The 27,421-nt window shown below is 40.2% G+C and overlaps 2 long non-coding RNA genes across 2 annotated transcripts; both read right to left on the reverse strand.

Annotated features, from left to right (window-relative positions):
• Positions 1-284: 284 nt before the first annotated feature.
• On the reverse strand, positions 285-16,906 carry LOC137173492 (uncharacterized). Its single transcript, XR_010925190.1, has 5 exons — positions 15,636-16,906; positions 13,300-13,384; positions 10,196-12,387; positions 4,064-4,119; positions 285-3,135 (listed from the first exon to the last, which is right to left on the reverse strand). It is a non-coding gene; the product is annotated as an uncharacterized lncRNA (long non-coding RNA).
• Positions 16,907-17,135: 229 nt separating this feature from the next.
• Positions 17,136-24,563, reverse strand: LOC137173493 (uncharacterized). Its single transcript, XR_010925191.1, has 2 exons — positions 22,301-24,563; positions 17,136-18,828 (listed from the first exon to the last, which is right to left on the reverse strand). It is a non-coding gene; the product is annotated as an uncharacterized lncRNA (long non-coding RNA).
• Positions 24,564-27,421: the final 2,858 nt, after the last annotated feature.

Genomic DNA, 27,421 nt, shown 5'->3' on the forward strand with positions numbered 1-27,421 from the left:
TTAGCCACATGAATTTCAATGAATTCCTCTAGAGTCAAAAGCTAAGATGGCGGATATTGTGATTAGCTACTGCCTCATTTAGTTTGTGGAATAATAAACTGAATTACCAAGCGTTTTATGAATAATACATCCATTCAAAACATCTAAATATGTAATTTAAAGGTAATTAGCCACATAAAATTCAATGAATTCTACAATTGTCAAAAGCTAAGATGGCAGTTGCTGCTACACTGTTAAGCTAGTTTCTGTTAGCAGGGGTTTAGCTGGATTTTTCTCCGTGATCTATGTTTGAATTTACATGCTGCCTATTTGTAAAATAACCACCAAAAATACCAAGATGTTCATCAAAGTGGATATTTTTCAGTTGTTACAGTTAGGGAAAAATCATTAAGTAAATAAGTGCTAGCTTTAGCTAAGGCTAGCCGTGGCTTTATCTCAGCAGCTAACAGCTATTGTTTTTCACTTGATAACTCTTCTGCTTTAGCTGTCCGGTTGTCTGTCTCTCAGTGAGAATTGCACATGCTGTCTCAAGGAAATACTATTGGAAATACTGGTCTGTCAGTTTTGACAAAATATGTTACTGTACTGGCTTTGAAGTGCAGTATTGGCTGCACCTTGTGGGATCTTGTTTTGATCTAAAAGGTGTGAAAGTACAATTAAAATCCTAATGTTCTCATGACAGTTTTTAGCTGTCTTGATCTACTGTTTAAAGTATCTGTCTGTGTTTGTGTTGGCTGTACGTTCTCATGGCCTGCAGGACCTCTAGGTGCATATCCATCCTGTTACATCACTGCACCCTTGAGAGCTGCTGACTACACGTAAATCAAGGCCATACAAGTGGGATCCTTCATCCTCTTTAATTTCAAAGAAATGTCTTGTCCTGTGCTGGTACAGTTAACCCTTGTGCTAATCTTCAGAAACAGATGAGTAGCCGTTGTTGCTGCTGTTGTCCAGATGTGGTCTTACAGTATCTCAATGTTTTCTCAGAATAGGATATAACTCAACAAAGAAAGGCACACGTGATGTGAATAAATTCCAGCGTTGCGAGGGGTTCCTTCTCTGTGTAACAGCATATGTCAGGATTTCACAGCTCGTGTCAGATTTTCTTTTTCTATAGCTTCTCTCTGGAATAGCACGTTGTCATTTTTGTCAGGATGCAAACAGCTTATAACTGTGAGGCTGGTCCTCAACGATACAGCTCATGTTGTCTCGTCATGTGAATTTCAATTTTACTGGCTTTGACTTCTCAGTAAGCCATGTGTTGAGAGTCTGTGTGGTGCAGCTTTAAACAACAGACCTAAATATAGGAAGAGGACAATGTAAATGTCCTGTGACTTGACCATGTGAGATTCACTTGGTTGCTATGACCCCATCATTCAGTTACTTAAAGATGCTGTTGTCACCTTAATGTATATTTCACTGGAAAATATTTTGGGTGAAACTTTTACTTCCACATTTTTAGATTGAAGGTATTTTCTTTCACTCCAGCAGCCCAAAACCTCCTAAGGGCTGCTTTTAATTGAAAGTGTCTCTCTCAAAAGAGTCTTAAACAAGCGCCTACAACGATCTGTATCAAGGGGAAGCTGATTGCCTCGATTGCTGTTCAATGCTCATTTGTTTCCACACGACTTACTTTGTATTTGTGTGCTCTGACCGTAAACCCTGAACATCTGACGACATGTGCATGTACATATTTACATACTATGTTCAATAGACTGAAAATCCTTAAAACAGAGGAGGTAATAGCATGAATTTAGAAGCAATTGTGATGATTTCCTTTAAGGATCTCACAAGATGTTTGAGGTGATTTAATATGATAAAACATCTAATGAGCATATTAGTACACTTCATTGGCCACATTTTTCTAATAACGCGTAGTTGTATGTTGCAGGCAAATGTTTATGTTTCAATGTTGAATTTAATGTCCTTCATCTTGATTAAATGAATAAAAACTTGAACCATAAATTTTAGGTAATGGAGTCTTTTCTTTAATTTTGGAGCCGAGACATGGGGGAGATGAGCTGACATGAAGACCTTAATGAGGCCGACAAAACAATGGGAGCACATATAGGTCAGCTTTCCTTAATGAAGATAAAGGGCAGCCTTTATTAGTAAGAGTGTCACTGGTTATTTAACTTAAATTGTACACATTAAGCTCATGCACCATGTGAGCCATTTTGAATCTGAACACCAGCTTTTTAGATAATTGGTGAACATACTGTATGTGTTTAAGGAATCAACACCAAACTGAAAGCAGCACTATTCTGCAGACTTTTATGCAAAGGGAAACTTGCTGCTTCTGGCTCCAGAGTCTCTATAGTCAAAGGTTTAACCTCTGTAGTCTGGAGGTTAACACCACCACCAGACAACTGCAGGGTCTAATCTGTGTCTTTGCATAATTAAAAAGAAAATGAACATGGAGCAAATTAGGAATAATTTGCAGTTAAATTTGGTCCATCAATGTGGTTAAAACAGGCTCTAAATATAGTCACATACAAAGAAAACGTTAAGGATTCTCAACCTAAGCATCTCTTTTTTTTCTAAATTTCTTATCTGTTTGTAGGCTGATTCAAAGTCGTTTCACCCGTGTCACTGAAGCAACATTAAACATTTAAGTGACAACAAAAACCAATGAATGCACATCTGTCAAATCGCTGCAAACAAGCCTTTGACAAATCAAAGGCCTATCAAAGTACGGATGACCTCTCCACCCCGCTGACCCCGACACAGCCGTCTATAGATCGAGCAGAGCGGGTCAGACTGGTGTCAAGCCCTGCAGTTCAAAGGTGAGAATAAGACCAGTGCCGTCCTGGAAATTAGACCAAACTAATTGTCCATCAGTCCACTTTAATTACAGCTGAATCAAAAGCAAGTCTCGTTACCCCGTTACAGGGCCATGACACCAGTCATGGTCGGGGGGCGGGGGTTATTACGGATGGAAAATTAAATTATGTATGCTGCAGTGCACTGGACACAAAAGCAAATTCCCAATTTAATTAACAAACAAAGGCCCTTAAACAAGAAGCATGCACTGTAGTTGGGTTATAACACAGATACAGTGCAATCTTTCGAAAACAGATCCTTCTGATAGAGGTCTTGTTTGCTCCTTCTGTTAGTGTAGCATATTGGATTTCCCTAAAAAACAAGGAGAACATGTTATTTATTTGCCCCGAGAAAGGTTAAATTTGCCATAAACTGCTTTGAAGTCTGTATTTTCCTCATTGAATGTAAGTCTTTTGTTTCATCAAACAATGGGGCAATTATTTGATTTGCACATTACATGTACTGTTTATACTGTGAACATTTGCACATTCCTGGTCAATATCTTGTACAATATTCTTAAGCCCAATGGCTCTTTTCATTTAGATTAAATTTTTACTTCTTTTTCTTTTTTTTTGTATAAGTTTATTTATATTATTTATGGTCACCTGTCTTTTGTGGTACTTATATTTTGATTTTGATTGTTATTAAAAAGGCAAATTCCAAATGTGCAAACCTACTTGGCAATAAACCTGTGTCTGATTCTGATTTGATAATAATATATATTATATAATAATAATGATAATAATATATATTATATACCGTCGTTCTTATATATTGTAAACACAGCTCTTTTATACCTCAAACGTGTATTTTCAGATTGTAAATCTTTTATATCTGACCAGATTTACCTCACAGTTTATGTCGATCAATGTGGCTTTAACTTCATCCATGTTTATCATTCATGCCTTTCCCAGAGGTGAAACCTGACCCTTGTTAATTTGCTCATTGCCCGGGCTAAATCCCTGTGCCAACGCGGGAATTGTGATTAGCATATTAACATTAGCATATTAGCATTCCTACAGCTAGTTAACAGTCTAGGCAACCCCCCCCTTACTGCAGTTTGTTTAACTCGGTCAGCAGCAGGGATCTCCATCTGCAGACAGCGAGTACTCCCTTGGTGAAAGGTTTAGTGAACTTGCTTTGATCAGATAAATCCTCATGCCAATGGATGCACCACACCTTCCTTTGCATTTTGAACCAACTCTGGAAGAAGACCCCATTGGTAATGACTCCTACTAACCTGGACTCTGAATTTAGAAAAGCTCTGGCATCGTAGCACCTCCTTGTAGTGTGTTCCTGTGAAAAAGAGGCAACAACATGTGTAACACTTAACCTCAAAGATGTCGTAAGTGCTCTTCAGTGTGTAGTACCCTTTTCTCTTGAAAGTGCCTTCAAACGGAGGACTACAAGTGTGTGCAGAAGTTGTTTGGACATGCATGGAGCTTGTGCACGGTTGTTTTTGTGGAACTCGATCTATGCATATGCCCAAGTACCCACTAAATATGTTGTGCTGGTGGTCACTAGGCTGCATTCCTTATCTCTGGTCAAAGTTTGCCGCCTAAGATTTGAGCCACGTGCGGCTCTGGAGAGCTGAGAGAATATCATCCTGCAAGCAATTCCTCACAGTGTGGAATGCCTATTTTTGGCAGGACTCGTGCATTTTTCTGCATGAAAAAAAAAAGTCAAACCCTCCTGACAGCACTGAGTTTAGCAGCTACAGCCAGCTGTGAAGTGTTGCTTTTAAGGACTCTTACTGTAAAACATGTGGCAGGCTTCCTTAAATCAAGCTATTTGTGGCTACGTAATTACAGTCTAGACATGCTTCTGCTTTATAACATCTGAATCTACAGATAACTTTTTTGTAGTGAAAGCATAAACTCTTGTGCCTTCAGTCAGATTAGGGAAAAACCCATCGGTTATAAGTGGAAATGCCCATTATGAAATCAGAAGCTGTTTGTCAAGATTGTGATTTATTTTGATAATGTAAAAGGACTGTAGGATTATTAGAAAAGTACATTTTGGGAAATACGCTTCGATTTGCTTCATTGCCGAGAGTTGGACGAGATGATACCACTTTAATTTCTATCCGCTTCAGCCAGGAGACATTTAGTTTAGCTTGGCATAGAGACAGGACCTCTTGTCTGACTCAACGATCAACGATTCAAAAAGGTTACAAAATTGGTCTTCGAGGAGTTTATGTTGACATTTATGCCCTCCTGAAGTCTCCTCTGGTTGATGGTAAAGACAAGACTCAAGGAAGTCACCACATAACCCTCCATAAAACCACAACTTGTTTTTAACTATTTATTATTTGTACGGATTCATGTGTTAATAACACTTTAGACACTTGAACACTTCAGAGGTGCTAGCTGTTCCCCCTTGTTTCCAGTCTTTATGCTAAGCTAAGCTAAGTGACTGCTGCAGTGACTTTATATCTAACAGACAAGCATCTGAGTGGTATCAATCTTCTCATCGAACTCTTTGCAAGAAAGTGAATCTCCCAAAATGTCAAACTATTCCTTTAATGGTATCCTCTTTTTGCTGTTAAGATGTCAGGGGCCTAAGATGGATGAAACTCATGAGTCAGTTCAACTCTTGCTTTATTTGTCCCTCAAGTCATCCATATGCACTCAATGCGAAGGAAATTTCTGAGAAAAGATCAAACAACAGTCTCTTCAAGATGCCTGTGAAATGATGCAATTTCTGAATAATTTGCCTTTGAATTTTGACATTTGCCTGGCCGCAGAGTTAAGACTCCAAGGTTGTGGTTTCAAAATGTTAAGCAAGACATTGGCAGGACAATAAGTATAAAGCAATGGTTTGAAGGGTCTTAACAAAGACATCATGAAAACAATTTGAAAACATCATTTTCAAATTATAACATCATTGTAACCCTGGAGTTATGAGGATTACAACCTCACAGTGACAAATATTCCCAGTGTGTTATCAGAGCTTTTTATATGGAACAGAACTGTGTCTGGTTCAGAAGAGAGAAAAAAAAGAAAACCCAAAACAATCCATGCAGGAAAAGTTTTATTTTTGACATCACAGCTGCAGGAATGGGTCCAAGTAGGGAGGGAAGAGTTTCAGGAAGAAAAGGGAGTTTTTAATTCAGGGTGGAGGCAAGTTGGATTGGAAAAACTTGTCCAGTCCCTGATGAAAATTCATACACTTGAACGTTACTCATACACGCAAAAGATGCTGCATCTTATATTAATGCAGCAGTCATGCAAAAAAGATCATTAAATGCCATCACTTGAGTTGATACCCTAATTTTATGCATCTACCTAAAACGTGTGGCTGCATTTAATGGCTAGAAATTACATCTGAAAAATCATAAATGTGTCCATACAGTATAAGAGGAATTGGACAAACACCCCAGAGAGGACTTGTGAACAGTAAATACACTTAATGCAAAGGGTTAATGAGCAACATGTGGTGGTGATAGGATTCAGTTTAATTCATGGAGGTATAACTGTATATTTAAGATATTCAGCGGTCTTGACATGTTCCATACATGCAGTGCAGTGTGTTTATATTAGTTTTGGCAGAGTGTCATGAATCATCATTAACATCACTGATTCCTTTCAGTCGACAGACAAAGTTGAATTACACCAATCAGAAGCGTATCCATTATCTTGCACACTTTGAACTGCATGACGACATCCTGTTGTACACTCAGTGTAAAAAGGGAAAGTCCATCAATCTTAGTGTTCTTTAGGGGAGCCATGAAAGGCTTGACGTTACGCAAACGGTAATCTGACTCGTCCTACCTCTGAGGGGCACGGCCAGTGTCACGTTGTCCCCCCTGTGCTGAGGTTCACAGCGGGGGTCTATACAGGCCTGACCAGGATTCCTGCATCAATCTGGAATTGTCTCCTCATTCGGAGAAGAGAGGCCTAATGGGAAAAAATGTACCACCTCATCACCACCTCCCAAGGCTGCCATAATGGAGCATCCATGGTCATTAATGGAGCGTACCTCCCACCTCAAGAGTCTCTATTCACTCTCTGTCATCATTCACGGCCATCACTTCCTCAGAATTTAATGGTTTTGGAGGTCCCTTTTATCCCATTGTCTCTACGTCTCTGTGTCCCTTCTCCATTTAGGAGCACAAACTAGAGGACGGGCCTGTTAGTTGGGCGTTGGGGCTGACCTCTGCACCCCTTTACTGGAGACTCCTTCAGCTTTGTTTTGGGCCTCTGTCCCCCTTGCCAAGGCAAATCAGACCCCAGGCGGGTCATGGAGAGAGGGAGCCACTGGGGGTCTCATTGTCTTCCCATTCACATCATAGACAAGTGGCCCAGAGTGGACATCAGACGCTCCCTATAGCCACACACACTGAAGGGACAATGTCCACACAAAGTGACAGCTCCTATTGGGAGAGGAATGCATGTGAATCGAGAAGGTTCAAAGAAGCAAGCCAGCAAACCAACGACATGGGAATATTTGATTGCCAAGCGCTATTTCTCCCTCTTCTATCATCTGGTGGCATCCATGTAACAATGAGGAAGATTACAGTCAAAACCAATTTTTTGTAACCTGAAGTTTCATCCTATAGCATACTGTAGTTAATGCATTAGAAGAGTATCCATATGAAACTGTACGTTGCATTTTCCACCTGCCTTATTCTAAAAATGCTTCAGGAAATCAAAAGATTGACCATCACAGGCTGATTCTATGTTTTGTGCTTTAGGGGGCAGGAGAGAACCAGAGGAAAAAAAAAAGATTGGCTGGACCGCACAGGCAGGGCCGAGGGGTCGCAGCGAGCCTGTGGCTGGGGGTAAGATTAGGAGGCAGCTGAGAGAGGGCACGCGGCCGTCCTCCAGTACACATTCCCGCCATGGCCCGAGGCCAGGAGCTGGGGATTAAATAGAAGGGCTGGTGTTGGCAAGTCACTAGCAATCATTTCCATGCATGTTGTAGTCGTCTTTCTGATGACAATGTGCATTTGAATGCATGCAAATCAGGGGTGCAAGGATTAATTTAGAGGACTGTGACGAAACTCATGCCTCGCTCATTTAATCACAGATTCATTCAATTACCCTCTTGGACACTTGGCAGGTTCTGCACATTTGCAGACCCGTGTAAAATATTAGGTTTGTTGCTATTGTGTGCGCTCTAATTTACTAAATTTCCTCAGTTTTTAGAAGACCTCAGCTGTTTTCAGAGCGTGTCACAGCAACGTATTCTCTTATGTGACTCTGACAGATACTGTACGTTGTCTCATCACCCATTTTTCTCATCTCTTCTCAAGTGGGGATGTGTGTTGATTAGAGCACCAAAGCCTCCTGTAGATCTATTCATTGGCTCATCTCAGGACATATTTCTGTTTTGTTAGCCCGGTGAAAAGCAGCTTAAGAGGTTCATCCTTGGCGATACCTGCGGAGAGTCAGAGCCTGAACCTGAATAGCGGTCTGTAATAGTCTTTCCAGTGTCTGGAAGAGGTGCCTTCAATCTAGGTGTAATCATATCTACAGAACAGGAAACTGGAAATCCATGTTTGAGTGCCAGGTAAGTGGGAATTAGGTCTTTTTCAGGCTGCTTTCTATTATCTACTGTTTGCAGCAAAACAAGACAGAGGTGGGTGATAAAGGAGTGGCAGGGGAGTTTAAAGGCGTAAAGTAGTCCTTAAAATCTTGTAATTATATAAAAGATTGATTCATATTCAAAGGAAAACTTTTGCACCATATATATTGATGTAATATGACCGGAGGTTTGTACACTGATGCTACAGATTCATAGAAAGATGCACAAAGATGAAGCGGAAAATATGTCACTCATAAAGTAGTTAGATGACTAATTTCCTGACTGTTGATCAAATAAAGATAAGATTGAATGATCATATTTTAAAAGATACATTCCTGTAGGAGCCACATTCAATCCTTGTGAATGTTTCAAGATGACGACCAGAGAAATTACCTCAAATAATGAAAAAGTTGACTCTCAAAGCAGCAGTGCATCTAAAAAAAATGCTGCGAACTGAAAATCAGTTTATCTCTGCTATCAGCTGAGGCAGGATTCTGTAAATTTGAATGACTATCAGGCCATATATACAGTAAATACTCCACAGAATATGACATGCAGCACCAAAGCTGAGATGTGAATCTCATATTAAAGTAGTCGCTGATCATTATCTTGACACACTTATCCAACTAACCAAACACGTCATGGCAGAAAAATAACAACCATGACATGTTCTTTATGCATAAATATCCCCCATTTTTAGTGCTCAGAACCAATGAAAAAACTGTCAATTTTGCCTTTTTTCATTAGCTGATGGTATAGAGATTGAGGAGGAAATAAAGCGAACGTGGGAGAAAGAATGACGTGCAACAGTAGTACCCAGCTGGAATCAAATCGGCAACTTTGCAGTTATAATGTATGCATCTTAACCACTAAACCACCAGACCGCCCCAGCTGAAAGGATAGATTCAAAATTTTTCAAGTCAATCTTAAAACAATAATCACGTGCCTAAATGAACATTAAAACAGGTTTTGCTTGCTGTAATCATTCCTCCTGTTACTGGCCATTAAAACATCCCTTCACAACGCTCCAAAATCCACAAAAGATATATTTAAAAGTTTATCTAAAGCTTGTATGATGCTGTAGCAGTTGCAATTAGTCAGATGAAGTGGGTATCTTCCAAAGTTATATCCTTTTTAGTACAAATTTCCCTTTTTGTTTTGCCTTCACTGCAGCTCGACAGGGAAACACAACAGGGAATTTTGGCAATTATAGAAAGTACCCACTTGATTTGACTAATTTAGACCGCTGAAGCATCACATAAGCTTCAGATAAACTTTTGCACACATTTTTACACAGAACGAGGGCTGCAGATTTAGTCTCCAATCATTTACATTGAAAGCGCATTATAGGGAAACCTGACCATTAGTTATAAAACAGACTTGGAAAAACTGTGAACGTATCCTTTAAACTCATACTTGACTCTTTATAAACATAAAAACTTACCTGAAAAAACTATTTTTGTGCATTTTGCCTGCATTTTGAAGTCATTACCTTGCCAACAACCACAAATCATCATGCAAATCCCAGAAAAATGTATAAAAAGATGCACACATCATTTAGAATATTGCATTTGATGTATTGGTGCAACTTCTATTGAAAAGATATATATATATATATATATATATATATATATACACATATTATTGTGATGGAACTTAAGTGAATCACTGGACTAAACTGTGTGTGCAATATTGTCAGACAATGAGGAACAAAATAGATCATTTTGGGAACAACAGGGTTTTCCTTTCATATATTTTCCCTCACAAGTCTTTTGTGGCTCAAAGAGGATCAATTGAACACAAAACACAAATGACACTGAGGTGTCTGCATCCGCCCCCTCACCTCTCGCTGCCTGTCACTGTTGCCACGTCGACGTCATGGAATGTGTGATGTCATCGCCAGAGCACACACACAGCACATGTTCTCACCTGGTTGTGGCAACCAAACCACAGCAGCTTCCTCCCTGCGCATGTCGCAAGACGTGTTCAGTGAAAGGCCTCATGCATACCTAGAAAACACAGTGAAATCAAAAAGGCAGCGCTGCACACATGTGGCATCCGGGCCACATGATGGACAACAATAGCTTTCCTTTCAGTTTTGTCTTTTTCTTTTTTTGGGTCTCCAACTAACATGTCCTGTGTGACTCACAACAGCTAAGTGCAAATGTTCTGAGATGTCACATTCAACATCTTTTCACTAACAGCTTTTAATACATCAAAGACTCAATTTATGACACATTTTTGGCTGCTGCTGCAAACTCAAGACCCGGGACAACAGACTTGGCGGTAAAAAACAAAAAAGCTTTTCATTTTGAAATTCTCATGAGTTCCATCAGTTTCACTTAATGCTCCAACAGAGAGTCGGTAAAGAAACATGTCATCTTAGCAACTAGAGATCATACATTAAAGGATGCAGCTGGCGATTTTCTCTATTTTTCTTATTGTCAACAAATCTCATGTGCAGAGCCAAACCAACAATGAATTGATCTACTTACAAGTATTGCATGTATCCAAAGCCTGATATGTCCAAAAACTATTAAAAACATGTCAGTGAGTCACAATGTTGCACTGGGTGACATGTTCCTTCACCACAAAGAGTTTGGGCATGTTAGTTTGTTTAGAAACGGCTTCCAAAGACCAAAGACTAACAGTGATCATGTCTTCATTCTCCAGAGAGTACTCGGTACCACTGCACATGCGTATTGAACGTAGTCCTGTTTACAGAGCTTAACTAGCTTGTTGTTCTACATATCACATCTTCACTTTATGTTTTTGGAAAACAGAGGTCTACAGCACAGAGGAATAAGATATATCAGGCTTTGGATACACACACAATACTTGTAAGTAGGATGAGTTCATTGTTGGTTTGGCTGCATATGAGATTTGTTGACAAAAAGAAAAATATAGAAATTCGCCAGCTTTATCCTTTAAATGCATTGTCTGTGTTTTGTTGACAAAAACTCCATTGTTGTCCAAAAACCATTAAAAACACATCAGTGAGCCACACTGTTGCACTAGATGACTACACACACTGTAGAGTGTAAACAATGGAGCTCTATTGCAAAGAGTTATAATATCTGTATCTGACTACACAGATGATCCTTATTAGCTGGATCAATTTATTGTTGGTTTTGGTGTTTTCATGAGATTTCTTGACAGTTAACAGGATTTAACAGGATAAATGGAAGTTTCCAACACATTATTTGATGAAACAGTAGTCGTACGTCATGTTATGAATAAGACTTTCCAAAGGAGAACCATTGACTTATGTTCAAAATCTCTACAAGACCTTTAAAACCTTTAAAATTTCAGGCCATTTGTGACCATTCACATAAAAATGAATACAAGCTGTCTGTCAGACTCAATCCTATTTATTTGACCTTGCTTTGATCTTTTGGAAATTTAAAGTTATCCAGGTGCACAAACCTCTTGACATTCACTCTGTTGCTGTAGACACGGGCTTAATTATGTCACAGCCACAGGTGACGTTAATGTGAGTAAAGACTATATTGGAGCTTAATTCTCTGAGCGTGTTTGGCCCCCATCAGTCCTGTGCCTGCAGGCAGGATGAGGGGCCGCACAGACTTTGTGTTTTACAAGTAGACAATCAGACAAAAGGTTACGTTCAACCGACTTTGGCCAACTCTCTTGTGCACATTGTGTACAGACAAAAACACAGAAAGAAATACTGTACAGTGCCGAACCACTTAACTGGCTCAGACTGACAAACAGCTGGTAATGGCAGTTATTCAAGAACCTTTTTCTTTATTTGGCGGTTGACAGACCACACTGTTTGACTTCTAATAATACAGATGCACATTATCCAGGCACACACGGCGTGCACACACACGGGCACGCACGTGCTCGCTACACACAGCCTGCTCGGCGCAGCGCCAGGCCTTATGTGTAACTGGCATGACTGGTTATCTCCATGGCAACGGGAATGTTGGCCCTGGCAAGTGCCAAGAGAGCAGCTGGTAGGTAGTGGCAGATTAGTCTCCAAACAGATTTACAGCCAGTCAAGTACTGCATGCCCTTTGAACAGAGGAAGAAATCATAAAGAAGCCATTAGACTGAAAGGAAACAAAGAAGGGATTGTAGTACAACTGAGTGAATCCACTGACGGAGAGGAGGAGAAACCTTTTCCTAGTTGATCTGCCAGCTCGCTGGAGGTGTTGATGAGTGTGAGTGAGGAGCTCGTAACGCTACGGCGAATGATCAAAAAGAAGCTCCGGCTTTTTATTATTTATGTATTTTTATTACTCAATTATCCTTGTCTTTTAATTGGTGGTATGTGGATAAAAACCACCTGCAGTCAAAATCCTGATTTCCACAAGACTGACATTGAATTTTTAAGTCAATAAATGCTAAATTCATGATTTTTATTCAAAAACTAACTTGTCCTCTGTGTATTTTACCTGTGAAGTGGATGGAAAACATTACAGATCTGCTGATAAAGATCATGTGATGTGATGGAAAGATCTAGGGCAGCAACTAAAAAAATTGTTTTTTTCAATTGTTATCTCCAAGATCAAGTGCAAACACTGAACCTCAAGTTTTTAAACCAACACAGAAGAAAAAGTCCTGAACGTGCATGACAAAAGACTAAATTTGAGCATCTACAATTACAACTCCATCTGCTGATGAGGGTCATGTGGTATGATTGAAAGCTCTGGAACAGCTACTATACGTGGACCTTGTGGTGAGATTGTTTTTCTTAACTGCTTTTTCCAAAGTCAAGAATGAACATTGAAACTCACGGTGCACACAGAAAAAACAGAAATTTGAACGTCTACGATTTGAACGTCTACACCTCCATCTGTCAATGAAAGTCATGTGATGTGATCAAAAGCTTCACAACAGTTAGAAGAGATTGTTTTCTCAATTTTAAATTTAAATTTGCCATTTTACAGGGCATCCCTGTAGCTTAGTGGTTAAGACACTGACCGTGAACTGCAACATCTCCAGTTTGAGTCTGGACGCCGACATTTGTTACACCTCTCCCCCTCATTTCCTGTCATCTCTTTACTATCTGTGATAAAGGCATAAAAAGGCTCAGAAGATCAAAAAATTACCTTTTTTGGCATATTACATGTGTCACATGGCTGCAGATTCTATAAACATGGTGGTTGGACAGAAGTTTACTTTTATGTTGAAATAGGATGGAAAAACTTTTTTTTAAACTAGTTTAAAAGTCTAAAGAGAGAAAGTTTGCTTTCGTTAGAAAATCTGGGACAGATTTGAGATGATTGGTGGCTGATGACATTTACAAGATTGATCGGTATTATGTGCTTGTTGCTTTCAGTCGTTAATATTAACAAAAATATGTAAATTAATAAGAATATCGTGACAGATATGGGCTGAATGTTCCACTGAAGAACTGAGGCTGACTGGAAATGATCATTAAAAGTATTTATTGATGCTTTTTTTTGATAAGCACTCTGCACAATTAAGTGTCAAAGATTTATTGGAAATGAAGTTAGGATGAGTGCAGAGACACAAATTTACATCTGTCTTTGTGCTTGTAGGTGAATCATACACCTGAGCTGACATATTTCAGCTTTATACGTCTGGTTGTTTTATTCTGCAGCTCTAATAAAAAAGAAACTGATCTTATTGATGTTTCTTGTTTCTTCCAGACTGTCTAGACTGAAATTATAGTTTGAATGTGACTTTTATCATTTCAGCACATCAGGACGAATTAAATGACAGCTGTAAGAAAAATATTGTTCACCTTTCTGTCAAATCTTCAGAACTGGATACTGAGATGATTAGTAGTTGTGAATCAGCCATAATTTACATATAAGTCATACAAAGAAGTTAAAAACAGCTATATGAACTGAACCACAATTGTTTTATATCATTTTCAGGCCAAGCGTGGATGTGTAGTACTATGATGATGCCATTTCATAAAATCTTTAAAATAGGATCTCAAGTGCAGCTTTAGACTGATGTCAATAATGTTGATTAATACACCTTAAATGTGACCAAAGTCAACCTTCTCTGACGATTTCAGTGTTTGCAACTGCTGCCAATATCCGTCAGTTCAACCTGGAAACTTGTGCTTTGTTTGTTGTGTTTTGCTTTGGGAAGTTTTATTAATACAGAATTCAGAATGCAAGACATGTAATATAACGTTACAATGAGCTATGTATGCCCTCCTGGTTTAATACACTTTTGCATATGCAATAGTTTTTTTTATGACTTTTAGGACACATTTCTCATTCTGGCATCAGATGATTTAAATTCAGAAAAGAGTCTTGACTCAGAAGAGTCGGTGTCCATTAGAGTGTTTTATGTCTGCTGCTGTCACGATTTACTGACTTTTACAGCTCCACCAGAAGAAAATAAAGAATATGTGAGGCAGAGACGTAATTTTGAGTTGAATCTTGTTCTGAGTGCTAATGAAACCCTTAAAAGTGCTGATGGGCAGGACAGCAGTCTTAAAATGATGATGTGACCATCAGCAGCACAGACAGCAGCAGCTGTTGGCAAGTTGTCCATATTATCAAACATTAATGTAGGACAAGTTCAACGTCTTCTTCAACATCATTTTCTGTTTGCTGCCACCAGTCAAATTAAAATCTCAGTGGAGGAACACATCCGTCACGCAAATTACCCCGATTGCATCGTCTCCTTTCACGGTTAAGAATGGCCAGGAGATAAAAAAGGAGTGGCAGCCATTGCGCATTTGAAAAAGATCTAATCATATTTAATTTTCCTAAATATAAATTATTATTTACAACTGTTTCTATGATTAATATCAGACCCTGCAACAAAAGTTATCATGCTGCTAGCGTTGCCAGGCCATCCATTACCAGTCACGGTGGGACTGATGATTACATTGATTCAGTTTGACTTGCAGCAGTATTCCCAATCCACTCTGACTCAGGAATATCTGTCCTCGCTAACAAGCCACCCTGTTTTGCAGAGCTCATCATGTTAACACTTTGCTGCACGCTCCAACAGCTCGTCAGCCGCAGAATAGATAAAAGGCAGCATAACCGACAATGAAGGCGGCAATCAGCACACCGTGTTAGTCCGTATTTAGCAGTCAGAGCTTATGTATGCAACTTTTTTTTCGAGGATTGTGAGGAAACGAGGACTGCTGATTTATATTGGGGGTGTCCAGTTGGCAAGAGGTCAGAAACACCTTGCTGCAGGCTACGCACTTGACACCACAAACATCCAAAATGCACTTGACATCACCTCAATTGCTTCATTGCTTTAAAGTCGACATGACATCACTGGTGACCTTGTGTCAGCTTATCAAAGATAATCACCTTTATGCTGAGAGGCGATGTGCACACTTGTCTGTTGGGGAGAAGAAAAACAGATAAAGGATTGAGCGGGATTTGATCCCCTCGATGCACAATTAAGAACAAGTCTAGGCATGTCCGGCGAGCACCCCATTGCCATCCCATCAGTGGGTGAGCATGAAGTGCAGAATGAATCCACAGATTGTTGGGAGTTTGCACTCTTTCTACAGACCAGCAGCTGCCTCGTGCAGCTGCCCGGGGATGCAGCCCGTGATAGATGCGACAGAACTGGTCAAAACAACACACCACGAAATCAGAACAGGTGAAAAAAAAAGTGACTGCCACAAAGAGGCTTGCTGCACAAATTCATAAGAGACCAGTAACTGGAAGCATGTTGTGCCTCCAAACGACTGCCAGTTTTCTTATTAAGCATAACCGGATTGACAATGAAACCATTTATTTCGTAAGCCTTAGCCTCAACACTCGCCTGTTACAGTACTCATCATGTATCAATCAGAACTGTAAAATAAAACTTTTACAACATGGAAACACACAAGCAAAAGGAGCCAGTGTCTCTTAAAACCTTCTCTTATGTAATTCTGTAGCTTGTAAGTTGGCTCGGTGCCTCAATACCTAATGAAAGAGCTTACAGAGAAATTCAGTCTTCATATAAAAAATAAAAAAAAATCCACACATTAGGACTTTAACTTGTCCTAAACCTCGGAGGAGCAGGAACAATGGCTTTTCATTTTAAATGAACGGAGAGGTTAGTAGTCGGAAAATAAGTGAGGTGCCTCTGTACAATCGCTATTTCTAAATTCGGGTGTATATGAGGAGGACTGGCAGTCTGTCAAATATCTGATAAAAAAGGAAAGAGCACTCACATGGAGTTCACCAAGGCAAAAGAAGATGCCTGTGTAATACCACTTATTAAGTTGCACCGACAACTTTGGTAGTTTAACAGCTCAAAAATGCGTGGCATCTTCTGTCCTTTCATCAAAGTGAGTCATCATGCACATTTCCAGGCATATATTTTTATTCTGGGGCTCCACTAGAATATCTTTGCATGATTTACAGTTAAACAAACTCCTTATTTATCTTGTACTGGCTATTTATGCAGCTCCTCAGTTAAGCCTCCATCTGAAACAGACCGTTTTAACTCCTGTCTCTTTAAGGCAGCTGTCCTGATGAGCACACTCTGTTCTGATTGGTTAGTCTACGTAAACAAACAGTAGTAGCAGGATTTCACTTCAAAACGTCAACATCTCAAATACGTCTGTACATGTTCCAGCCTGAATCCGCGAGTGGACAATGTGAACAACCCTTGGAACAACCTTAGCGAGAAAGGCTACTAAATGGACGGCAGTTTGTGGGCGTGTGCGAACAATCTGAAGCTTTGTTGAAGCCTGGGCTTTTGACTCGAAGGCGGCATTTTTTACATATGTTCACCTCATGTTTTGAAACCATGTTTAACATAGAAATCCGACATCATAACAGTCATAAAAAAGGGAAAATCACAAAAAGCACGATATGTCCCCTTTAATGGGTGTAGTTGTTTTTATTTGATCAGACACACTGATTCCATTATTCCACACCACATGTTGAATTTCCTGAAATAAGTGTTTTCTTTGTGAGAAGCTTGGTCTAAAAATGGAGGATTATCAAGTTCTATATATATAACAAAAAGGAAAACTGGAGGAGGAAACAAAAAAAAACAAACACACACTTCTTTAAACATTTCAAACAAGTTGCTTGAAATGGTAAAAGTGAATCAAATTTGATAGTTTTTTGTAATTTTTTCCATTGGGGCGTTACTGAAAGCCCAGTTACCTGCAAGAGGCAGAATTTCCATATAGTGTAATTAGATATTCGTTCATACTATGAATCAGTGTGTGGTTTTGGTCTGAAGTGGGAGAAAAAAGTGAAAAAGTACAGGCACCGTGGTTTCTACAGCAGTGGTTAATGGATAAACAATAGACTGCATTCTTCACTCTCCCTTTTTTTTCCCCGTTCTTCCTTGTCTTTTTATAGATGCCTTTCTTTCTTTTTAATGTCTCCCTGCCTCCCCCTTTGACATGGGTTTAAACCGAGCCATATCATTAGGGAGTCAAGAGCATCTCTGTTGTGCCTGTGAGGTTTCCCCTCTCAGTTATATAATGATCTTCCCGTAGGCCTCTTCTCGTGTTGGCGGCGCTCCCTGCTAACCCGGCCCAGCTTTGGCCCGGCTCCAGTCCAAACAGAACCCACTTTGTCCTTTACTCTGTTTTTGGCACCAGCTGTTTGTGCACGACTCCAGCAGCTGACTCCTTTGTTTTACTTACAGCCGGCTTTTTCTTCTTACATCACCTTCTTTCCTTTTTTTGATCTGTTTTTCAGGCCTCGCTGTTCCCTCTCATCGTCTCTCCCTGTCTTTCTGTTTTTCTCTTTCTCTCTTTTTGTCTCATTTCTATTGACATTTTTTCCAGCTCTCGCCTCAAGCTCTTTTTTCCCCCCACTGTCTGCAGAAGAGGCTGTTAGTGCTGTGATGTATGAGGGCAGCTGACGCCCACCTGCTTCCCAGCAGTCAGTCTGGAGGGTGTTTCTAAGCTCCAGCATCGGCTATTGGCTATTCACTCAGCTCTACGGACGAATCAATACCAACTGTCACACCTGTCGCAGCTCCTGATAAACACAGGACACGGTTGCTGCAGTTAAACCATTAGCAAAAATGATTAATTAAGATATAATTAACTTTTAGCACTGCCAGCAAAGCGTCATGATTGGTTATTCTTTTAAATCGTCATGATATCCCACTAAAGGTGGATTAAGTTGTGTTTTATGGAGGACAGACGGCGGCGTCATTAGAAATGATTTACACCTTCAGCTTTACTCCTTTTATCGTGGTTAATTTGAAATGGTAAAATTCATACGGGAGGAGGAAATTGGCTTAATAATTGAGAGCTACTGAGAGGCGATTTTCCAATAATTACTCTGCTGTCACTGGCAGAATAACTGAGAATCCTCCTCTCTGCTATCTCAGCTTTGCACAAGTAAAAAGGACATCTGGTGACCTCCTCATTGGAAATAAATGGCTGGTCCTGACTGGCTCGCTGATGAGTGATCCAAATAACGTCTCCAGTCAAATGATTTTATTGTTCACACTGTTGCTGTCTCACAAATAAATAAAAAGGGGCCTTTACTCTCGGTTGGAGAAGCAGGATAGCAAGTCATGGAATATCTGCAGAAAACACACAGAAAAGAATCAATTAAAGTGTTAAAGAGCATTTTAAACAGACGATGTGAAATTAGAGTCGGCTCCTCAGAAGCTGTCAGCGCTCATTTCCATTTTAAGAAGAAGCCGCCTCAAGGAAAGAGCAAAACAGGACAATATCAACACCGGGGTCAGATGTCGCTCCCATCATTACTTTATTATTTCCTCCATACATGTCTCAGCATCCGTCACGGGGTAATTGAGCAGAAGGATATTGATTTGATGTCCACAGTAATTGTGTGTTGGAGCTGTGTAACTGGCAGACGTGACAGGTTTACGGCACCGGTGATGTATAAACTTTGAATTTTATGTGGTACATCTGTCAGATCAGGGTGTGAGCGTAGCCGCTACCTTTCTGTAACAGCTCAATGTGTTCGATTGATTTGTGCTCCAGGCTTCTCTCCTCAGAGTGCTGTCAATCTTGACTAATATGGACTCCATGCTGGTTTTATGCAGACAACACTGTTATTTACCAACCCAGTCTCACATCAGAATGTGTAATAGCTACGTTGGTCCACAGCGTAAAACGTATTAGTTTCATAATAACGGCTCTAAAATGTTAAGATGTCTACATGTTTTTGTGTTTCTTTTCTATTGGCTTGTGTCCACAAATGTTATAGATGGCTTTGGTTTAACATTGCACATTTGAAGCGGCTCTTAAGGCTAACCACCGTTCTGAATCAAGTGTGGTTTATGGTCAAAATTTCAAGCTTTGGAGTTCAGCTGCTCCTGTTCTGGTGAAACTGTCTTTCTTTGACAAAGACGACGTATTATTATTGCATTAGTGAACTTGCGGATACACTAGTTTTGCATTAAGCTTATAGGTTTGCTTCCAGTTAGACCAAAGAGCTGGTTGGCTACAGTAAGTATGTTATAGTTTAGCTCCTCAGGGAACTAGTTTTGTATTCACACTGGCAGATGGGCTCTCGGGATGGTAATGTTGGTAAATCAGATTGTCCATCATTTGGGTCCAGAGTAAAATTTCTCAACAACTACAGGATTTATTGGCACAATATTTGGAAAAGATGTTCATTGGTTCCCAGTCAATGAATCCTTCTGACTTTTGTGATAACCTGACTTTCATCAACAGGTTGACAGATTTGGTCCAGACTGAAATGTCTCAACAACTATTGGATAGGTTGTCCTGAAATTTGGCACAGACATGCATGTCCTCCTTAGGATAGATTGTAAGAACTCTGGTGATCTCCTGAGATTTTCATCTAACAACACCATCAGGTCATAATTTCAATTCACTTTTACTTTGGTTTATGACCAAATGCCTCCAAAACTAATGACGTTTCCATCAGCTTCAGCACTAATTAGCAAATGTTAGTGAGCTGATATAAGATGGTGAATGTGGTAAACATTACCTGCTAAACATTCATTGTGAGTATCTTAACCTGACAATCACTAAGCCTGCATTCAGGCTGAAAACAACCCTGCATTAAAACAATGCAAAGGTCTGAGTTGGTGGGGGCGTGTTGTTTAGGTATCTGTGAGACGCCAAACCTCTGGGGAGTTATTGTGGCGGTATGCATTTTATCTTTCATTGGGACAACTTGCTGTTCACATAGTAAAGTATCTGATGGTCAATGCAGCACCTTGCCAGATGACGTTGCATTGCAGTTGAACCAGGTTCAACTTTTTTGATGGGCGACCCGTCATTGTTTAGCCAGAACTCTCTGCATTGACACTCTGTTACATCAACGCACTATCTGTCCCCATTCAAATGAATCAGAAGGCTGCATTTATGTCACACAGAGCTATCTAAGAGTTTTACTTTCAGCATGACTGCTAAACATCAAAAACAAATTTTGGACTGCAACTTTTACCCACTTGCAACTTTCTATCCATCTCCATTTGGTTTTATTTCCAATGAGCGTTACAACCTCACAATGCTGCTAGTGTGTCAGTTAGATCACTTTAACAAGTAACTTAATTGCTCTGCACTGCAGTCTTGCTTCCCTTTTACTTCTTTGTTCTCTCTTGCAGGATGTCTGAGGACGTTGCTGTGGGTAAATCTTGTTAGCATTTATCTAATTTTGACTCCTTCCACTACTCTAACTGTATCCACGCTTCTTCTTGACAACTGTGCTATGACGGGTCTCCATCACTCTGTCCCAGCCCCCACGTTACATAACTGCTTTTGTTTCTGAATCTTTTCAGCCATCGCTCTGTTTATGCAGGATACACTGAAATAACCTCGAAATGTTTCATCTGTGCAGGAGGAATGGATGCCACTTATCAGTCAGTGCCCGCTCAAACTGTAGTGAAAGATTAGAGTGAAAAGGAAACTCAAACACCAACACCCTCTGCTTTGTGGAGACTCACTTATTCCCAAGATGTTCCACTAATGGCTACCTCTGTCTGTTTGAACGACTCCGCCTCTGCCTGCCCTCGTATCACTCAGCAGCACTACTTAGAGAGTGATGAGGAAATGGCCTCTTCCTGATGTACCTTGACAGGATGAGGGAAAGTGTGTAAGTGCGTGGTTAGCGAGTCCATGTGTGTGTGTGACCTGCGAAACATCCACGCTCAGCTGCCTGTGGGGAGAAGTTGCCGTGTAATTACAGAGGGGAGAAAATGAAAGAGACAACGAGAGATAGGGACAAAATAGAAAGTGTGTGAAGCTGAGAGGAATGTGCTGATTAATGGGTGATCGAAGGCAGGCAGCGTTCCTAAGCAGCCCGCCTCATTACCGTTCAGTCTGACCCAACAGTCCCTTCATTAGGCCTTAAAACAGCCTGTTAAAATACTGCCCGTGTGTGGTATCCTCATTAAAGCTACAGATGATAACCAAACAAAGGCCAGATTCCCTTTGGTCGGTTCAGACCGCTGTGTTTCAGCCAAGAAAAAAAAAAAAGACTGCTTTGTGTTGGGCTGTGTAAACAGGTTGTCTTTCATCATTCTTATTTATGATAAAAACAATTTCATAACTGTAATCACCAGATTTGGTTAGCGTAGGTTCACTCAAATTACACTTTTTCTCAATTCAACTCCTTTGGCTTATTTCGCCTCAAAATAAAGCAGTGTCATCCAAGAAGTCATCCAACCTAAATAATAAAATATGTTGACATCGCTTTCTGAAATTAAGCTTTTTCTGAATCCCCTCTGTCATTATATATGTCCATTACATGAAAGATACATGTGAGTGTTTTCTGATTTGCCACCTCTGTGATAATGGTTTAGTGAAGAAGAAAACTGTGGTTAAAACCAACCAACGTTGGCAGTTGGTAGCAGACAGGATGCGCCCTTATTCAAATCATACACTGTGACAATAACAATATCACACTACTTCTGCCTTTTGCTTCAAATAGACAGCAGTTATTATTCAGGAAAAATGTAAAGGGGACATAATGAGCTTTTTGTAGTTTTCTGTCAAACATGGTCAAAGTTCAAAAACTTGAGGTTAACGTATGTAAAATGTTTGCAAAGTTACCTCTACTTCCTCCTTGTGATGACATCAGATTGTTCACTCATGCCCACAAACGGCTGTCAGTCCCATAGCCTTTGTTGCTAAGGTTGTTGCTAAGGTTGTTGCTAAGGTTACTCCATCCGTCTACTGTTGTTTGTTTACGTAGCTTCAGGGGCTGCTTGAAGCCAGTTTTCAGGTGCTGCCCAATCAGAACACAGTAGGCTCATTGGGAGGGCAGCCTTAAAGACACAGGAGCTAAAACGACCTGTTTCAGACAGAGGCTGAACTGACGGGCTGCATAAAGGCTCAGTATAAGATAAATATGGAGTTTTTTGAACTTTAAATCATGCAAAGATATTCCAGTAGAGCCTCAGAATAAAAATATAGACTTGGAAATGTGCATGGTATGTCACCTTCAATGGATTTTCAGGATGATTACATTTTTCAAGGGGTCAAAGAGGTTATAATAGAGTCAAGATCAAAGGGACATTATTGGTGTCTCAACATAGTCAGTGATGACTTAACACCACAGCACGTACGTTGTCTGCTTAGTCATAACTTCACACCATCACAGACAATTACTGGATTTCTGGTCTGAATTCAGTGAATGTGATTAAACGTTAGGGTGTACGTGACATTCTGGTTTGAAGCTGTGAACAATAAATCAGTGGAAAGCTCCTGCTGAGCGTCATCACAAACATACTTGTGATGGTAAAGAAAATTAGAGTAAAAGGGGAGATTAAATTTGGCACATAAAGAGTAGAAATGCAGGTCAGTGTAGCGTAAGTGGCGATGTTTCTGCTGCAGTTTTGAATAAAAGAGGTCAGGTCAAGAGGTAATCATTCAGCATTTTGTATTTGCTGCAGTCTAAACATGGAAAATGTCAAGCCCTCTTTAGTTTTAAGATGATGACTAAGCTTTATTTAAGTCAAGAATCATTCTGGGTCAGTATGGAGGCAGAAAGCGATGTTACACACGTTGTCTGGAAAGAAAAAGTCACAACTTCAAATGATGAAAGAGCCACTCTGTTGTCCATCAGCAGCTGAAATACGAGCTTCATCACTGATCCTCTACCTGCTCGCCCACTGTTAGCCTCGTCATCTCAATCCCTGAAGATGAAAAATTTAAAAACCGTGTCTGTGCCGTCCTCCTCTGTTCCGCTGTCAGGTCGACCATTTGATCAATCGTGCTGCGGGTGCTGTCTGGAGGATATATTGCCGTGGTAACAGAGTCGGCTGTGCTGGACAGTAGAAGGGAAAGACTGACTCATCACGCTCAATAAAACAAAGAGCAAACAACAAGTGCGTCAGGGACGGATGTGCCGCAGCTATAAATGTCAAAAGCATCATTTCCCAGGGAGCAAGGCAGTTGGATCACAACAGAGCTCTCCAGGCGGGATGTTATGACAGAAAATATGTTACAGCCGACTGACCTCATCATCATTTTCCATACCTGAAAAAACAAACTTTTATACCTGAGCGATAACAGGTAGATGAAGGGGAAGACTCCGTTTTTATTAACAACAAGCTTAACAAAAGCAGTCCAGTTGTCCATTTAGCAGCTGTTCTGGAGCTTTCGATCGTGTCAAACAATCTTCCTCAGCAGATGGAGTAGAAATGTAGATGTTCAAGTTTACTTTTTTCTTCTGAGCACTTTTGGGAGTTCTCGTTTATGTTGATCAGAGATTTAAGGTCTAAGAATATTAGTTTTATAGTTTTAGTTCCTCAGTTTTATTTACTTATCCCTACTTTTAGATTGTGTGTCTGTAAATGAGAAGAAAATTGCATCGGAAAAAGCAGGATTTTTAAGTGAATCAAGTCTTTAAACATTCTTCTTCTTGTGTATGTTGTCTGATTTGTGCTTGTCTCTTTAATGCTTTTGGTTAAAAAAAAAAAAAAAAAAAAAAAAAAAAGGGATCTTCATCTCAAACAGCTCTTTGATTAAAGCGTCAACAGATGATTTGATGAAGCGGATATGTTTTGCAGTTCTTTCAACAACTTCATCATGTCGCTTCATTTCCTTGCAGCAGCTCACAGTCGAGCTCAACCTTAAGTTTCTATACCACAGAAATCTCTTCTGTTAAGGATGCCTCCGGCTCTAATGTCGGTCCTGAAAAAGGTATCTGTCAGTTGGTTGCCAGTGGGCGTAAAAAAAAAAAAAAATCCCATATTTAGCTAACTACAGCTTGTTACAAAATGAATCAAGTTGTTATTCTAAAAGTAAGTCAATTATGAACACTGTCTGTCTCAAGCTACAGTTTAATTCAAAGAAAACACAGACAGCTCTTCTGGTGGAAAAAAAAACCTTTCTGTTGTGTTTTGAGCATCTTTTCTTCTGTGTTTACTGATTGTCAACTGTCACGAGTGCTTCAAACAGGCTGTACTGTAGTGGAAAAAGAGTGAAAGTCACAATAACTCAAGAAAATCAACAGAAGTTTTGTAATGTATAGTTTTGATTGCTCTTAGAAACATTTTATTGCATTAATCCTCTTTTTTTTCCTCTGAGAGGCTCAACAGCACTTCATTTGATTCTTCATTTGGTCATGAGATGAAACTCAGCAGCTGTTGCTTTGTTTTGCCTCTTCAAAGTTATATATATATATACGCACATTTTTTTTTTTAATCATATTTTTTTAGATGTTATAGTCTCTCCTGGGGTAACGTAACTACTGCTTGCAGGATAATACTGTGTTCGAAACAAAAAAAAAAAGTTTGAGCATCAGTCAAAGAGACAGAGGAACCACCCAGGCCCCCGGTTTCTCTTTTGGTTTTGGTAGATAGAGGGAGCTACTCTCCTGTAGTTCACCTGACTCTGAACCTCTGAGTGTGACAGTTTGATGACCTTTCATATTAACCGTTTCGTCTTTCTGACGGCCAGCTCGAGTCCCGGACGCACGGTGAATTCTATGGAGTAATATGCGGCACTTTCGGTTGTAAAACTATCTTTTCAGATCATTAATTTCACACTGTACAGGTTTTAAGATGAATCATTTTATTCTAGCTCTCACACTGACCTTCCTCCTGTTAAATTTTTAATGAGAGGAGATTGGATGGTCAGCCGATGCTCTTGTGTTGTACATCCTCTCCTGCTTCTACAAGTAGTGGTATTGGCTTTATTTGATTTGAGGACAGTTCAAATGAATGCTCTGTGCTCTGAATGGCCATCTGCTCTAACCTTGTTTCATCGACCATAAACAGGCCGGCTCCATCAGTGAAAAAAGGTCTTGGCCAAATATTTGCCGCTCTTCGACCCCATTTGGTTTAGTGTGTTCTCTGTTTGCATTTCAATGACCCACGGTCAGTGTCAGAACGATGGCACGTGTGTCCCTGACGAGCTGTCCCCTGATAAGACGCCAGCAGAAGAGAAAGGCACCAAGACCTTGTGGGATAAGAGCAGGGTGAAGGATGGAGCAAATGCAGACAGGCTGCTGGTTCACACACATACACACACACTCCAGCTCCGGTATCAATCTCCTTACACACATCACACACCCTGCTGCACCACAAACCACCTTTATGATATCTCCGGAAGTCTTCTTGTCTTGTGTTTCCTACCTTTAACAGCTCATATAATAATATTCTCACTGACAAGTGTCAAGCAAAAGCATCGGGGAGCAATTGTTATTCATTGCTTTATTATCTGAACAGCACTTGTCGATTAAGTAACACCTCCCAGTGTGCGCCTCCTCAGTCAAGCATACTGTAGGGCCTTTTAATCCCCAATCCTCCTAATTATTGCTCATGCAAATCACAGATCAGGGCTCAAAAAATATTTTGTGAAAGAGAGCGTTAGAGAGAGAGAGAGAGAGAGAGTGAGAGAGAGTGTGTGTTTGTGAGAGGATAAGGGGATGCAGGGGTGCGTCTGTGCATGCACGAGCGTGGAAGTGTGTAGCACTTTTTTGAATTGCTGCAGATATGGAATTAGCTGAGGAGGACGGGATTGTGCGGATTAGGCGGAGAGATTTTACCAAACATGGACTCGTATGTGTAATTCATTTTGGCGTCCTTGAAATTGCTGTGAGAAATTCAGCAGCTGCAACAGCAGCACTGAGAGTCCTCAAATAGGCAGAATCCAGCCCCCCTACAACCACCCACAACACCCACACCACCACCACTCCCACGTTTCTCTGAAGCATGATTGCATGAAAGCTGTTGGGGGTGTGAATGCAATGGTTTGGGTTTTTTTTTTTTTTTTGTGAATTTTGCAGCTCCTAAAAATATTCAAGTCTTTGTGGGGAATGGATGACATATCTCACAGTTTGACGCCTCTCAATGTGCACCCCTAATCCTGTGAAAGTGCACCGGTTGGTTCATCCAAATCACTGAAAACATATTGTATTCCCACTTACTTATTGTTGTTGTATCTTGCCACACAGACAATTTTGGTTTTCAGCTCTTTGCTGCTGAGATTTCTGCCACCACCCCCAAAAACAGTGGATGTAAATGGTGGAGAAAAAAATGTTGAAAAATGAAAACTGAGAGACTGAACAGAAAATTATCTTTCCAGAAACAATATCATGGTTATTCCAGATAGTCCACAGACCTCTCTGTGTAGTATCCAATGTAAATGAGACATTATTTCTGGGAAACAGTAACACTAATTTGTTATTGAGATTTTTGGTCATTTTCCAGTGTTGGGAGCACCACACACAAAATTAAATTCACTTTCACTTTATTGTGGTGGCAGCAGAATTCTGAAGAGATCTCAAAACCTCAGAAAATAAAGTGGGTAAATCTGGGTTTATATGATGTGAGGGGCTAACAGCAGTCCAGCTGCATCATCAATAATGTGACATTTGTTTATGTTGTCGCTCCAGTGGAGAAAAGCGCACCGATCGCAAGATCCCAAGCACACACAATGGAGTCGACCTTCACACTGTGCCTACTATTATTGATATTTTGGAGACAATGTCAAGAACAACCCTCTCAGAGATGCTTTCGCGGCCATGTTTGAACGTGACAGTCGAACAGTTATGACGTCACACTCTAAATAGCGGCCATGTTTTGGTTTTCACACCTGATGTGAACCGTACCCGAGTACATATGAACCGTACTCGAGACCACCTTTTCAAGTGGACCCGGGCACAGAGTACGGACAGTACACAGTGTTCACACTGTCAAGAGTACTTGGATCCGGGCCCTGATC

The sequence above is a fragment of the Thunnus thynnus genome, chromosome 21 (genome assembly GCF_963924715.1).
Source record: "Thunnus thynnus chromosome 21, fThuThy2.1, whole genome shotgun sequence".
Taxonomy (NCBI): domain Eukaryota; kingdom Metazoa; phylum Chordata; class Actinopteri; order Scombriformes; family Scombridae; genus Thunnus; species Thunnus thynnus.